Source organism: Ovis canadensis, chromosome 3, assembly GCF_042477335.2.
Source record: "Ovis canadensis isolate MfBH-ARS-UI-01 breed Bighorn chromosome 3, ARS-UI_OviCan_v2, whole genome shotgun sequence".
Lineage (NCBI taxonomy): Eukaryota > Metazoa > Chordata > Mammalia > Artiodactyla > Bovidae > Ovis > Ovis canadensis.
The window spans coordinates 200,066,287-200,082,915 of record NC_091247.1 but is presented as its reverse complement, the minus strand read 5'-3'; the positions used below and the strand labels follow the sequence as shown (position 1 = coordinate 200,082,915).

General features: G+C 38.1%; 1 protein-coding gene across 14 annotated transcripts in view; it reads right to left on the bottom strand.

Annotated features, from left to right (window-relative positions):
- SLCO1A2 (solute carrier organic anion transporter family member 1A2) overlaps positions 1-15,606 on the bottom strand; it is a 113,573-nt gene extending 97,967 nt beyond the window's left edge. For 7 of the 14 annotated variants that reach the window (XM_069585566.1, XM_069585573.1, XM_069585569.1 and 4 more), the window contains exon 1: positions 15,235-15,581. The gene's annotated coding sequence lies outside the window, so the exon portion shown is untranslated. Of the gene's footprint in view, positions 1-15,234 lie in introns of all 14 variants that reach the window. The other 7 variants (XM_069585570.1, XM_069585578.1, XM_069585574.1 and 4 more) reach the window with 6 other exon arrangements.
- Positions 15,607-16,629: the final 1,023 nt, after the last annotated feature.

Genomic DNA, 16,629 nt, shown 5'->3' with positions numbered 1-16,629 from the left:
TACCCCAAAACAAAATTAGAAGTTTAAAAGTAAATAACTAAGACAAAAAAAAAGAAACAATGTCCCTGAGAGTTTTATTGTCTGCTATTATCAGTGAGCTTATATTAAATGTATATGCCCTTTATTCTGTTTAAGTGGCTTACAGCAAATCTTAGCCACATTTTTATACAGAGTACTACAAAATCAATATTTATTCCTATTAATTCTGTCTTCATTTAAAAGACTATAGATTTCTGGAAATTATGTACTGTATAGCAACTTATTGTCTTTGTTTTATTAATTGGACTTTTCTGGCAGAGGTTCCATGTGTGTGATGCCCTCCCTGACTTTTTTTGAAGGAACATGCGATGGCACCCCGCTCCAGTACTCTTGCCTGGAAAATCCCATGGACGGAGGAGCCTGGTAGGCTGCAGTTCATGGGGTCGCTGAGGGTCGGACACGACTGAGCGACTTCGCTTTCATTTTTCACTTTCATGCCTTGGAGAAGGGAATGGCAACCCACTCCAGTGTTGTTGCCTGGAGAATCCCAGGGACGGGGGAGCCTAATGGGCTGCCGTCTATGGGGTCGCACAGAGTCGAACACGACTGAAGTGACTTAGCAGCAGCAGCAGTACTAGAAATGAAATGAAATATTTTGCTCTAAGTCAAATTCCTACAGGGTATCTGCTTTTCCCTGACTGGGAGTTCCATAATTTTGGAAGCATCATTAACTCATATCAATGGCTATTATGCTGCATTATGCATTGCTCAGGGCTCAGCTTTTATTTTAAAAAACTGAAAAAAAAAAAAGCAGCATTTCAGTCTTAGTGAGAATGCAGCTCACTGACTTAACTGCTACATTAAAATTGCTCCTCATAAAATTTACCTTAGATTATCATCTTTAGAGTTTGTTATTGTTGTTTGGTTGGTTGGTTTTTTCTCAGAGGGGAGGGTATAGAGAAAACAGATGTTAGTTATAATGATTTTATGTCATGAATCGCATACTGAAATAAATGAGTGATTGAATTCTATTTGTAATATTCAACTATTAGCCCCCTTTCAGAGTGGACATAAGCTCAACATTTTGAGAATTCCATGGACAGAGGAGCTTGGCAGGCTATGGTCCATAGGGTCTCAAAGAGTTGGACACCACTGAAGCAACTTAGCACACATGCAAGGTACAATTAAATTAATCTCTTAAACTTACTCAGTTAAAAATTTTCCTATAATAGTCTACATTAAATAACAGCATTGCATCTCACATCTATATCAACTCCCCAGTCAAGCCTGGTGGTCTGCAGACTATGGGGTCACAAAGAGTCGGATACAACTTCACTTTCACTTTCACTTTCAATCTATCTTTTAAGAGTTAATTAAATTTTAATGAGCTCATATAGTAATCAAGGACATTGTATATAACAGGACACAATTCCCAGGTATAAGATAAGAAGAATTAACATATAGTAACCTAATGACTTCTGGTGCTAAGGAATAGGATAGAGTTAGGGTTGCTATGTCACTTCTCCAACCAGGAGACTTTTGAGAAGGAAAGAGTTTATTACATTGATACAATAAAAATAAATAGTTGATGTTATTATAAAGTTTACTCATTATGTTTATTAACAAAGTGAAACATTTGAGCACAGTCAGCATTCTTTCCATCATTGGTATTCATAAACCAATAGAAATCATAATATATAAAGGTTGGGAATGCCTTATGCCATGGAATGTAACAAATACTTCCCTTGGCCTCTCATAATTACCCTGTGAAAATAATTAGTTTTTCTTTATTGATGTAACTGGTGATATCAACAGTAAATATTTGTGACTAAGCTTATTCCAACTCTTCTTATTGTGCCTGTAGTACATGAAATCATAGGTGCTACTGAGTAGCCTTCCAAATACTTATGTACATGCCACAAATTAAATTTTATTGAAGATTTAGAAATACAAATGATCCTATGTTCCCTGTTGCAATACTGACCCAGAACAAAGAATTTACTTTCTAAAACTTCCAGAAATTCTCTTAGGCATTGTGAGAGAACATTCTGCAATAAGCCTCTTACTCTTCTGAAGCCTGAATATCATTGTTATTCAGTCACTAACTCATGTCCAACTCTTAGAGACCCCATGGACTATAGCACACAAGGCTCCTCTGTCCTCCACTATCTCCTGAAGTTTGCTGAAATTCATGTCCATTGAATCAGTGACTCTATCTAACCATCTCATCCTCTGCCCCACCCCCTTCTCCTCTCTACCCTCAATATTTCCCAGCATTAGGGTCTTTCTTTTCCAATGAGTCAGTTCTTTGCATCAGGTAGCCAAAGTATTGGAGCTTTAGCTTTAGCAGTAGTCCTTCCAATGAATATTCAAGGTTGATTTCCTTTAGGACTGACTGGTTTGGTCAAACCAGTCAATCTTGAGTATCATTACCTGGTAATATTATGCTGAAATGAAAGAATCAGTTCAGTTCAGTTCAGTCGCTCAGTCGTGTTAAGAGTAGAAATAAATGCCTGTGAGTCTAAACCTCCTCTGGCTGAGTGCAGGGAGAGCTTTTCATATAAAGTAGGAGAAAGCTTTCTTTTTCTACCCATTATCCTCCCTTTTACGCACACATAACCCACAGTGATGGAAAAATCCATCTTCCTTACACTCACTGAATGTGTAATACACACTGTTAGCGTTCACCAACATCCTCTTCTTCCTGAGCATACAAGGGTATGTAGTTCTCAGCTCCCTCATATTCAGGTGGTGCCATGAGGCTCATTCTGGCCAATGAAATATTAGCAGAAATGATGTGTTTCGCACCTAGGCTGACACAATATGTTAAAAAATCTATGAGAAAATTTTCAGTCTTTCTCTTTCCTTTGCTACTGCAGTTCCTGATGAGTGTCCCTCTAGCTGGGACTCTAAATGGCTTCATGGAGAAAAAGATTCCCTCTCATCTGTCTTGGACATGGAGTGTGACCAAGAAATAAACTTCTGTGACATTATTTACCGCCTACCAAAACACACACACACAAGAACCAAAATCAATCAGCTAGGTAACCTTCATGATACCTAACTTCCCTGTTAATACTTCTCTCCTGACTCCATGATATCTAATAGTAGCAGAACCATTCTTCCACTGTAATTCAGCCTTGAATCTTAAAATTATCACCAAGTGCTCTAATTCCTTGTCCCACACATTCAAATTAGTCTTCAAGACACAGGTACTCTAAAGTACCTTCCTGTTACTAAGATACGTCCTCCTTTCTTCTCCTGGTGCCAGTAATATAGCTCCAGTCCTCTTTACTGCAAGCCAGGACTCCTGCAACAGGCTGCTGAAATAGTTCTCCAACTTCAATCGTTACTGCTATTCTATACATTGATACAGAACAAGTTCCAAATGCACATTTCTTACTGAATCAATCTTTCCATACAAAATTTTTCAAAGCCTTGTCATTATCTACAAAAGTACATCAATTCTTTTTGCCTGACATTTAAGTCCTTTCACAAAATAACCCCTGTCCTCTTTTCCAGCTTCTCCCCACATCATTTCTTTTCCTATTCCTACGCTGAACCAAATTCTCTGGTTGCTTTAGTTTCTCTTTAACTGATATCATCACATTTCCTCTTATTTCCCAGGCTCTGGCTCATTCCTCCATTTCCTCCAAATTGAACAACTATACCGTGGTGCAACCTCTTGACGTCCTTCAATAACAAGGTCAAGAATCTTCCATCATTGCCCTACTGAATATGATTTCCCCACTCACTGAGCTCTCCTCACACTGTGAATATTCAAAAGAAGTTTGATATTAGAGTATTATATTATTAGTATTTTATTTTCATAAAATACTGCATTATAATTATATTACTGCTGTATTATGTGTGTGAATGACACAGTACTCTTCGATACTGCTAGGTCCCTAAGGACAAGAGACTGGAACTTAGTCATTTTCTATTCCACACATTACTTCACAATCAAGAAGTTAAGCCTATCTACATAATCTGGAGAAATTTGGACTACTTGAGCACTTCCCATATTCTGTTCTTGATATTGTGCTGGCATACAGCTAAACAACCCCTCTTCTGAAAATAACTTGATATTTACCACCAACATCTTTTGGTTGACAACAAATCAAGCAACTGTGCTTTCTAAACATATCATAAAGATTATAGAACACATTCTATCCCAGTGGTGTTTTACCATGTAATTGATAAATTGCTGTGAAATGTATCTTCATTAACAGGTTTTCTTGATTTGAAATATGAAACCATTTATGAAATGAATACATCTCCAAATAAACTAAATATTGTACTCTACAATATTCAATTCTATAGCATAATTATCAAAATAAAGATTCTAAATTTTCATAATAAGTAGGATTAAGTAAATTCCATAAATAAAGGGTTTTCTGGGGGAATGAGATAGGAGCAAATGGTCATGTTTCTCACTTTCTTGGAAAAACTGGAAAAATACTGTATGCTAGCATACATTCCTTCCCCTTGATTGATTCACAATGCAAGTTTAATTCATGAGCAAATTTTATAAACAAAATTCAAATCTTTGCCTATTGACAAACTCTGAAAATTAATTTTCGATCTTTTTTGTGACAACAAAGTGATATACGTTGGTCAGTCATCTACATGCTGCTCTTTATACATTCTGAGAAAGTTTCTGCTTTGAAACATCTATTAATAGAGCACAATGAGATATCAAAAAACACAGTGAGTCATAGTTCAGCGAAATTTTCAACAGAAGAAATAAAGACACATAACACACCTGAAATTCGTTTGTTATACTCAAACATGCCTTAATAATTAAACTTAAGAGTTATGGTCAAACAAGAGAGAAATGGATTAAGCAGTCATGGTAAGTATATTTATCAATTTAGAAGCCAAACAAAAGCTTAGAGTTTACATATTGACAACCAAATGTTTTTCTGTGAATAAAAACTTGTGAATGAGTTAAAATAGCTTTATCATTTGGCTTGCAATTAATATTCTTAAAGTTACAAAGATTGTCATACTCTATATTATCTGGAATTAGGAAAACTCTCAATTTCTTAGAAAATTAAATTATGCTGTGACAGTTATCACATAGCAACTAATATTAAGTTTTCTTTTTATACTTAGGGAGAAATCCTTTATTATACGGTGACTTTTTTCTGCTAAAGAAATCACTGAGTAACAAGATTCAGTGGAAAATTTCATTGTGCGTTCAAGGTCTGTTCTACTTCTGGGCATCTTCTAATGGTTTGAGACACAACTTTGCTGGGATTAAGAAAACAATGGTAGCTTCTTCAAAAATTGCAGTCAAATTCTTCACCTCTTCTTTATTGTATAAGAGGTGTCAATAGCACTCTTGATCATTTCAAATCTGCTATTTCTTCATGCGGCATCCCTAATGGCTCAGATGGTAAAGAATCTGCCTGCAATGCAGGAGATCCAGGTTCAATCCCTTTGTTGGGAAGAGTCCCTGGAGAAGAGAATAGCTACCCACTCCAGTATTCTTGCCTGGAGAATTCCATGGACAGAGGAACCTGGCAGGCTACCGTCCATGTGATCTCAAAGAGTCAGACACGACTGAGCGACTAACACTTTCACTTTCATTTCTTCATAATGACAAGCATAGAAATGCTTATGAAGTAGAAAAAAAAAACAGTATGAACCAGAGATTTGAGTTTTGATGTATCATTATTGATCCAAAGTTTTTTATATGTCTTAGGAAAGATACTATATTTCTCCTGGGATGGAGTAGAAAATCTTTTTCTTTCTCAGAGGAGGGAAACACCATTTTGCTGTTAGTTACCATGCTTTGGCAGAGAAGGCAATGGCAACCCACTCCAGTACTCTTGCCTGGAAAATCCCATGGACAGAGGAGCCTGGTAGGCTGCAGTCCATGGGGTCGCTAAGAGTCAGGCATGACTGAGTGACTTCACTTTCATGCATTGGAGAAGGAAATGGCAACCCACTCCAGTATTCTTGCCTGGAGGGACAGAGGAGCCTAGTGGGCTGCCGTCTATAGGGTTGCAGAGTCGGACATGACTGAAGCGACTTAGCAGCAGCAGCAGCAACCATGCTTTGGAAGATGAGAGATTTGTGTTTGTTCTACAGCAAAGCGGCTTGGGAGAACCAAGCGACAGCCAGTAAGGGTGTATCCTAAATGTGTATGTAGCCTGGAGTCGCATAGACTTGGGTGACTATGATCAAGCTACTCTGGACTTCTGTCTCCTCTTGTGTGACATGAACAGAATAATAACTCAGAGATTGCCTGCTGCTGGTACTTCAGTCTCTCAGTCATGTCAGACTCTTTGTGACCCCGTGGACTGTAGCCCACCAGCTCCTCTGTTCATGGGGATTCTCCAGGCAAGAATACTGGAGTGGGTTGCCATGCCCCTCTCAGGGGGATCTTCCCAACCCAGGGATCGAACCCAGGTCTGCCACATTGCAAGTGGATTCTTTACCGTCTGAGCCACCAAAGAGATTGGCAGTGAGGAAAAAATGAGATTGTGTCAGTGATGAGAATAGCTAAGACTTTGGCTGCAAATTTGCCTTACAATAAATGCTGGTTCCCCCTTTCTCCTTGTAGAGGAAGGTCCCTCTTTCTCCCTGGGATGTGTTTCTCACAAGGGTCACCTTGCCACAGCACATGGCATTGGATCACACTTTGGAAGAGGGTGGTATCTGCCCACTGCAGAGCTCAGGAAGGTGTTTGAGGGAGCAGTTGATATATCCTTTTAATAATAGAGATTCTACCCTACCTTTGAATTCCCCTTTCTATTTTTCTATCTCAGCTTGTACTTGGCAGAATTCCGATGGTACCTATTAATTTCTGAGCCCCAGTGCCTTCCCATTTAGAGCTTCATTTACGGTAGTCTCACTATGTGCCAGATGCTGTTTTAAACTCATTCAAATTCATATGCATTTACTCCTCATAAAACCCTGTGAAATGAAGTTATTTCCAATTATGAAATAAGCTGTGATGATGTAATGAACTGCACAGTGACTAAGTAATAATATATTGCACATTTGAAAGTTGATAAGAGGGTAGACTTTAAAAGTTCTCATCACAAGAAAATAATGTGTAACCGTGTTTGGTGATGGATGTTGACTAGACTGATGGTGGTCATCTTTATCAACATATATACAAATCAAATCACTACACTGTGAAAACCTGAAACCAATTTAATGTTATATGCAGATGATTGTTCAATAAAAATATTATTATTGTCACCATCTTACAGATGAAGAAACTGAGGCTTTCTGATCTTGGGTAAATCATTGCACCCTCTTCTGCCTCAGTTTATACCAAATACAAACCAAGTCAACGGTGGAGCCAAGATATTAACCCAATTATTCATCATTTCATATGTTTGCTTAGTACCGCTTATGTGCCAGATACTCTTTAAAGTTTTGGGGATGTCTCAGTAAATGAAGAAGGAAATGGCAACCCACTCCGGTGTTCTTGCCTGGAGAATCCCAGGGACCGGGGAGCCTCGTGGGCTGCCGTCCATGGGGTCGCACAGAGTCGGACACGACTGAAGTGACTTAGCAGCAGTAAATCAGACTGACAAAATCCTCTGTCCTCATGGAATTTACCTTCTAATTTTAAGGGGTGATAGTGTGTACCAAAAGTGTACTCTTAAGTCACTATGCTATAACACTTTCCCCAGTCACAGGGATTTGTAAAAATCTCTCATCTTCCTTTCACAGCACTTTGAGGAAAATGAGAAATCAGGACAGAATTAGGAGGAAAAATGAGTCGCTGTTTTCTAAGTACCATCTACATGCACTTTATATATATTCTATTGTTAATCCTCATAAAACTCCATCAAGCAGGTATTGTTACACTATTAACTGATATAAACCAAGGAATAAAAAACAGGCTGATGTAAAAATTTCATTCTGAATAGATAAGAATAAGAATAAATAAAATGACAGGGATTTCTTTGCCTTCTCATAACAAGCCATGTCTGTCAAAATAAAGGATAGCAGCTATAAAAGAAAATGAGCTGATTTGTCCCAGATCACACAGTTAATAACGGTCATTATAAGACTGGGACTAAGGTTTATCAGACTCCGAAGCCCAGGCAATTTTGCCATATCATGTCCAAACAGAAATCTTTTTTTCTTACTTCTACTGTAGCTTATTTTGTGTAGAACCCTGCCAAATAAGTTTGTCTTAGAACTGGACAAACAAGTCAGGCAAAAGAATAATAGGGCAAAAACTGTGTTCAGGATATAAAGAACTTGTGTGCTGTTGAAGATAACAATCTTTACCTAGTGTCACATTTTTTCTTGTTTTATTTTGTTTTATAAAGTTTCAACTGAAAGTCTGAAAAATCTAATACACTTATCAAAATTTTTCAATGCTGAAAGATTGCTCGAGGCTTATCTTTATTCCCCTTCCCAAATCCACTTGAGATGCTCATACTGATCTTTCTTTTTTTTTAATCAAAGTAGAGTTGGGGGCTTCCCTCGTGGCTCAGTGGTAAAGAATCCACCTGCCAGTGCTGGAAACAGGTTCAATCCCTGGGTCAGGAAGATCCCCTGGAAAAGGAAATGGCAACCCACTCCAGTGTTCTTGCCTGGAGAATTCCATGGACAGAAGAGCCTGGCAGGCCATAGTTCATGGGGTTGCAAAAAAATCAGACATGAATGAGCAACTAAAACAATAATAGTTGGTGTACAATGTCATGTTAATTTCAGGTATAGAGCAAAGTGATTCAGTTATACATAAATATATGTATATATATGTATTCTTTTTCAGACTTTTTTTTTTTTACAAAATATTGAGTATAGCTCCCTGTGCTATACAGTAGGTTCTCATTGGTTACCAGTTTTACATGGAGTAGTGTGTATATGTCAGAGAAGGCAATGGCACCCACTCCAGTACTCTTGCCTGGAAAATCCCATGGATGGAGGAGCCTGGTAGGCTGCAGTCCATGGGGTCGCTAAGAGTCAGACACGACCGAACGATTTCACTTTCACTTTTCACTCTCTTCCATTGGGGAAGGAAATGGCAACCCACTCCAGTATTCTTGCCTGGAGAATCCCAGGGACAGAGGAGCCTAGTGGGCTGCTGTCTATGGGGTCACACAGAGTCGGACACGACTGAAGCGACGTAGCAGCAGCAGCAGCAGTGTGTATACGTAAATCCCAACCTCCTAACATATTGCCTTTTCTATTGAGACTTTCATCTCTTTGTTCTGTATACCTTTAAGAAAATTTTCTTTTATGGCTCAATGAAAATTCTACCAAGTGAATAAGCCCACTTCCAGTAGCCAGTCCATGAAAGTCCTTCCCGTGGAACTTCAGACTACATTTCACACCCCTCACTCGCTCACTTCCACACCTCAGCCCCTACAGTTTGCTCACCTTGCAATATCCTCCCCTCACCCTGTTGGAGTTTACACCCAGGTTTTACACAAATGCCACAGTCTCCAAGGAACCTCTCCTCTTAAGTTACATAGACTTTTATCTGTATTACTCTTCCGATATCAGTTGATTAAAACATTCATTCAACGCATGTCTATTAAGCTTGCATTGGTATTTGATATACTTTTAGTGGCTAGAGTTTAGAGAATATCATGAAGTTTACAGATTTGCCCTGTATTTTTGGTTATGTATGCACAGGCATTATTTTCTCATCTAGCCTGTAATCTAGGACAAGGATGTGTGAGTTACCTTGGTAATCCCCACAATATTTCAATCCCAACTTTGCACATAACAGGCACTCAATCAATTTTGGCTGAATCAATATATTCTATGAATAAAGCACAAGAAAATGCATGCGTGAACTTCAATGTAAAGTTCTGATATCGCACAATGATGATGCTGATAGAGTATGACATCTTATAGTCTCTTAGTAAAAATAATAATAATAATTGTAGGGTTATATTAAAGATTAGGAAAGAAATACATGAAGTGTGGGGCATGTCTCTGGTATTCAGTCAGTGGTAACTATTCTGGCCATCATAACTCTACACAAACAAAAAACTGATATAATATTACATGGGTACTTTTGTTATGAATAGGAAACCAGACCAGAGGATTTAAAAAGAGAGAGAAATGGGGGGAGCATAAAAGTGGGTAACAAAAGTGAGCACAAAAGAGCATGGGGAAATGGTCAAAGAAACAAAAAGAGAACTAGGATAATGACAATAATCTGTCCAAACCCTAAACAGGATTTGTATCACTGGATACCTTGCCTGCTCCAATAACCAATGATGCAAAGGCATTTGTCCCACACCATCGCATCTAGAATTACAAAATCTTTGACAGGACTGCACGAGATGCAGGTTCTGAAAATACCCCCTCTTTCTTCCCTGTGGGAACATTCCTTGTTACTGAGAACAACAGTTATGCTCAGTAAGAAGTGTCACACAAATCCTATAAAGGAAATCTCAGACAATGCAGAAACAGCTCATCTGGTAGAGATTACCTGATTTGTAAGTAGATTAGAAGAGTGAGAGCAAATTCTGAAATGTCTAAAGGGATAGAATTTCAGCAACTGGCAATGTTACCTCCTACATAACAAATCATATATTGATGAATTCAATACTTTTAAAATTGAAATCATGGATAGGCATTATAAGAAGGAAAATGAATTTTATCAAAAAATTGTAGACAAGTTTTTAAAAATCTTTCTTAAGCAACAAAAATTTACTGTATAGTACAGGGAACTGTATTCAGCATCTTATAATGACCTATAACGGAAAATTATCCTTAAAAACTACCAAAATATATATTTTCCATACACCTAAAACTAATGCAATATTGTAAATCAATCACACTTCAACTTAAAAAACTATCATGACCCTTTTTTTTTAAAGCAGTATCTTTATTTTTTGGCCGTGATTAGAGGCTTGTGGAATTGTATTTCCCCAAACAGGGATCTAACCCAGGCCCTCTGCAGAGAAAGCACGGAGCCCTAACAACTGGACCACTGGGGAATTCCTGTAACTGTCTTAACTTAATTAAAATTTGGAGATTTTTACATTAAAAAAAAAATCTCTTCTTCATCTTCAAGGGTATAATGCCCTGATTATCCTATAAACGTGTGAATATGAGGCCTACATAAGTGAAATGATGGAATACTGTCAGCTTACATGAAGGCTAGGAAGCTGTGGTCCCAATTATAACTGTGATAATAGTAGATTCTGTGTGTGTGTGTTCGTGTGTGTGTACATGTTAATCTCTCAGTTGTGTCCAACTCTTTGTGACCCCATGGACTGTAGCCCGCCAGGCTCCTCTGTCCATGGAATTCTCCAGGCAAGAATACTGGAGTGGGTTGCCATTCCCATCTCCAGGGGAGCTTCGCCTCCCAGGGATTAAACCTAGGTCTCCCGGCAGATTCTTTACCATCTGAGCCACCAGAGAAGCCAAAAAAAGTAGATTCTGGCTTGTAATAATTCAGTTTCTTTATTGAACACATACCTCCACTTTTGAAATATTAATTATCTGAATAACAAGTAGGTTTCAAGAAGAATTCATGACCCAAATTAACCTCCCAAACTTCCTACAACTTGAAATTCATTCTTTTGCATTTTAAAAACTTTTTAGTTCGAGTCTCTTATTGAAAGACAAATCCCTCTTGACAGGGAAATCTTTATCACTGTTACTAATGCCCTAGTTGAAATCACATAACAGGAGCTGAGAGCAAAGGCCTAGAAGAACGGAATGCACTCCTGCAGACACACACACAAAAAATGATTAGGGAAGAAAGGAGGAGAGCTATAAGGAAAAGAAAAAGGAGCAAGGAGGGAAAAGGCATAAAGGAGCCTTGATTACCAATTAAAATATCTGTGTTCGTGCATGGGGGCCTACATACATTTGCAACCATTTCCCTGCAAACAGCTATGCCTGAACAATATTGAAAGTACCAGTTGTTCTCTAGTTATGAAAATCCTAAATGTTAACCTGGCCAACAAGGTAGAAAAGGCGAGCAGGGCAAGAGAAAAGAACAAGACAAGGGAAATCATTTGGTTTTCTCTGAAGCTTCTTCAGACTTCCTCAGACAGTATTGCATACTCAGGAACTCTCTGTTTCCAGAGTCCCTCCTGCAGAAAGGATACGGGAAAATAAAAGAGGCTATGAAACAGAACCAAAGCCTTTGAGTTCCAGGATAATTGGAGTCTTACTTGAAAGTTTCTGGAGCTTTATTTGAATTTGAGCTTAAGAATAATAACTGTCTGTACCAGCACAGATTGTCTAAATGTGTTCAAATGTTATAATATTAAAAGTACAATTAAGCATTCTAAAAATTCCCAGTTGTGCTTTTGAGAGTAAAATATCAACAAGATGCTGAAAACTACTATGGTAAGACCACTGGTATAGTGGGACGGGCAGGGTTTTCAAAATCAGGCTAACTGACCTTTGTTAAAATCCTAGTTCCTTTTCAAAACTTTATATATATTTCTTAACTTCTTTTAGCCTCAGTTGCTTCATTTATATATGAAAATACATATACATGCATGTATATATATATGTGTGTGTGTGTGTGTGTGTGTGTCTTCTTGGCAGAGATATGAAGATAGACGATTCATGAAAAAGTCTCAGAATATAATTACACCTGTCTCAGCCACATTTAACAAATATTAACTGTGATTATTATTCATTAAATTCTAGAATATGGCATTGACCAAAGCATGAGATATTAAAAAAAACTATTCAACTTCACTACCACCACATGTGGCCCCATTTTGATTCTAAGACTTCTGAGTAAAAAATAAGAAAAAAATAAACCCAGGTCAAGGCTTTAGGACAGTCTAATAGCTACAACTGGGAAAATCTGCAAGTGTAGGATTAATCTTCTAGAGTGTATTCAAATGTAGAAAAGACCCTTCTGTACTTAATCATTGTAAACACCATAATACAACAATCTGATGCGCAGAGGATCCTGGTGGGCTACAGTCCATGGGGGTCACCAAAGAGTTGGACACAACGTAGTGACTAAACGACAATGTATGCTTAAATGTGGCTGTCTTAAGACATGATGTGCCAAAGCTCTTTAAAATCTTTTAAATCTTATATATCTCTAGTACATGTTGTTCTTTTGTTACTTTTGAGTTTTTTAGGAGCTGCTGCTGCTGCTGCTAAGTCACTTCAGTAGTGTCCAACTCTGTGCGACCCCAGAGATGGCAGCCCACCAGGCTCCCCCGTCCCTGGGATTCTCCAGGCAAGAACACTGGAGTGGGTTGCCATTTAGGAGCTAAATCACCCAAAATGGATAATGCACTGCTTTGCCACCAGGAATGAGCTTGGGCTATGACCAGTAATCTGAGGCAGATTGTCTTCCCATTTGTAATACAGGAAGGCAATAGGATGTAACATTTACCTGTCTGAAAATAGTTATAATCATGAGTTACTTTTTATAATATGTTTTTATCCAGAAATTTGCTCCAGAAAAACTTACATCTTAGTGTCACCTATACACTTTTCTTTCTAGCCTTTCCTAGGACTATATATTTAAAACTTAATTTACCCTTAAAATTATCCCCAAATGTGACAATAGCTCCCAGATACATTGAGACATTACTAGGCTAAGGTCCAATTTAGCAAACGATCAGTGTCCCTACCAGAAAACAGAAACTTCAAACGGAGTTTACCCTCTGCCCTCTTCCTTTCACATATAAACAACTCATTCTGCCACATAAATAAACAAAAGATAAAATAGCAGATTCAAAGATAGAGGTTCACTACTTGTGTATGTTTCTGACATTTCTGAATTTATTTATTCTGAATGAATATCTGAATTCACATCGGTAGTTCAACCAACTAGCCTCATCTAGCATGGGTTTTAACAAGATTTACAGCGTAAAGAACAGGAGCTTAGAAACCACAAATGACATAAGCTCGCTGGTAAACACAGAGATAAAAGGAAGAAAGTGGATAGAAAAAGAAACCAGAACTTTTTCAAAACAAAGTGCCTTGTATGGACTTTTCATAAATTGTTGTATTTCATATGCTGTTGGGCTTCCCTGATAGCTCAGTTAGTAACGAATCTGCCTGCAACATGGGAAACCTGGGTTTGACCCCTGAGTTGGGAAGATCCCCTGGAGAAGAGAAAGGCTACCCACTCCAGTATTCTGGCATGGAGAACTCCATGGACTATATAGAGTTGGATATGACTGAGCAACTTTCACTTTTCCCATTTTAGAATGCAAATAAAAATTACACCATCTCACTAAAATCATTATATTATATTCTCATAAAAGTAGATGAAATGATAGATTGTTGCTATCAAAAAATTTCTAATTTGTGAAATAAAAATGTTGGTGAACCAAGCCAATGCAGAATTCAGTCTACATTTTTTCATACTTGTCCTACATTGTCATTTACTTCGTATATTTGGAATACTGAAGCAGCTGCTGTCAGCATTTGAATTAATTCTAACACTGAAATCCAAGTGACCTAAATTTCTCTGAAGCATCAGAAACTGCCAAGAAAACATCTTGATAAGTCTTGTTAGGCTTCCTAGATCGACTAAATAGGAGATATGTAAATCTCTTGCTGGATCCTAAAAAGATTAGACTTCCACCTGGCATATAACAAAAAAATGAGATGATTGATGTAAACTGCCAGTCTGAGAGCCTGACATGTTTCAGCTGCCTCAATTGCTAACAAAGTAACTGAAAAGTGAAGTTGTCAAGCTTGAGTTTCATCTTGTCCACATCCTGCCTCTAAGTATCTAGGAGACAAGAGATGCGGGTTTGATCCCTGGGTCCGGAAGATCCTCTGGAGAAGGAAACGGCTACCTACTTCAGTACTCTTACTTGGAAAACCCATGGACAGAGGAGGGTTCTGTGGGGTGGCAAAGAGTCTGATGCAACTGAAGCAACTTGGCACAAGCAAGACATTTTCTACTTTCTATCCTCATTTCAAATACAGGACATGTAATTCTATTTATTTATTGACTTATGAGAAGTAAGTGGCTATTTTGAAGATTTAAAATTCTATACTCATTCCTGAAATCACCATAAACAGGTTGCTTCTGTTTTCTATCAGCTTCTTCCAGCCTCTCCCCATCCCCATACACCCCTCTCTTCCTCCTCAGTAGAACAAGCCTGCCTTTGTCTCCTGCAGAGTTGAAACTTGAAACTTGTAGGAGTTGGTGTGTGCGTGTGATGGGGGTCGGTGTGGTGGTTAATAAAGCAGGAAATGCCATCCTTGCCTCCTTTGGCCAGGATTCATATTTGAAATTGACACTCTCTGGTGGCCATTTTGAGGGCTCTTGGGCAATCCCACCCCTCATTCACCATCTCTCACCTGCAGTGTCCTGGCAGGGTAAATGCACCTCCGCTAATTGATCAGGAACAATTTCTCCTTCAAATTTCGAGGAGCAGCGTACACGTTTAGCCTCTTTCTACTGGGATCTCAGCATTGCTCCATATAATCCAGTCCAGATGTAAGACAGCCCCGAACTAGCTCTGGCTGACCCACAGTTGACTGGGACGTTGCTCCTTTTTGAACGTAGCCCTCTCTTCTTTCCACCTCCTGGCAGGTGGATCCTCCCACAACCTTTTAAACTACTTCAGCAGGAGTTGGACACCAGTCCCTGTGTCATCCAAATTGCAGAGGACAGATTAACCACTCACAGCGAATTTCTTAAAGTCATGCTTGCTCACTGGGCTTGAGTTTGAGAGAAGGACCGCCCCCACCCTGCCCTGAAATCAAAAAGGATGGTAGGAAACTGCCATGGAGATACTGAAACCATTGGTAACATTAGTCTGATTAGAACAGCACGTTCTGAGCCAAAAAAAACAAGCACACGGGTCACTGGTGCAAAACTGAGTGCATTACAACATCCAGTAAACCAGAAAATGTGTATATGATAAATACATTAATGATAGCTCATCAGGAAAAAACAGAGCTTATCTAATGAATGATAGTGATATCATAATTGAATCGCTATCTGAAAAGAAAATAGACTGCTGCTGTTGCTAAGTCGCTTCAGTCGTGTCCGACTCTGTGCGACTCCATATACGGCAGCCCCCATAGACTGCTAGCCCTGTCTAAATATCATGTTTAAAATTAAAAAAGCAAAGGATGAAAGACTTCAATGTAAAAACATATATATATATATACATATTTTTTTTAAATAGAAAAGTGCTAGGATTGGAAAAAATTTCTTCAAAAAGACCAAAGAAACTTTAAGAAACTATAATGGGAAAAGTTCTCAAAGTTGAATTCATCATAATACAAAGTAAACAAAGGCAAAAAAATTACCATAAATAATGTTGGAAAAACAGAGATGGAAGAAATGTTTAAAATATATATAAGAAGCAGGAGGTTATATCGCTAATGTGAAAAAAAGAGCTTCTACAGATTGATTTAAGAAAACAAACATGGGTATGGACTGAGGTTCATAAAAGAAGAAATGCAAATAAACAAAAAATGTATTAAAAGCAGTTTATAAAAGATGCTAAGTCTCACTAATAGACAAGGAAACACAATTCAAAACAACACAATACTCTCACTGTTTCATATAATAAGTTAACAAAATTTTAAAGAATTATAATATTCAACATAACGGGCTATAGAAACAGTAGGGTTGTGAATTACGGCACACATTGTTCTATAATTTCAGTTTTGGAAATCTGCTCTATAGAAATAGACATATTTCAAAGAAAATAAAGTAGGCCAAGAATGACTGAGACACAT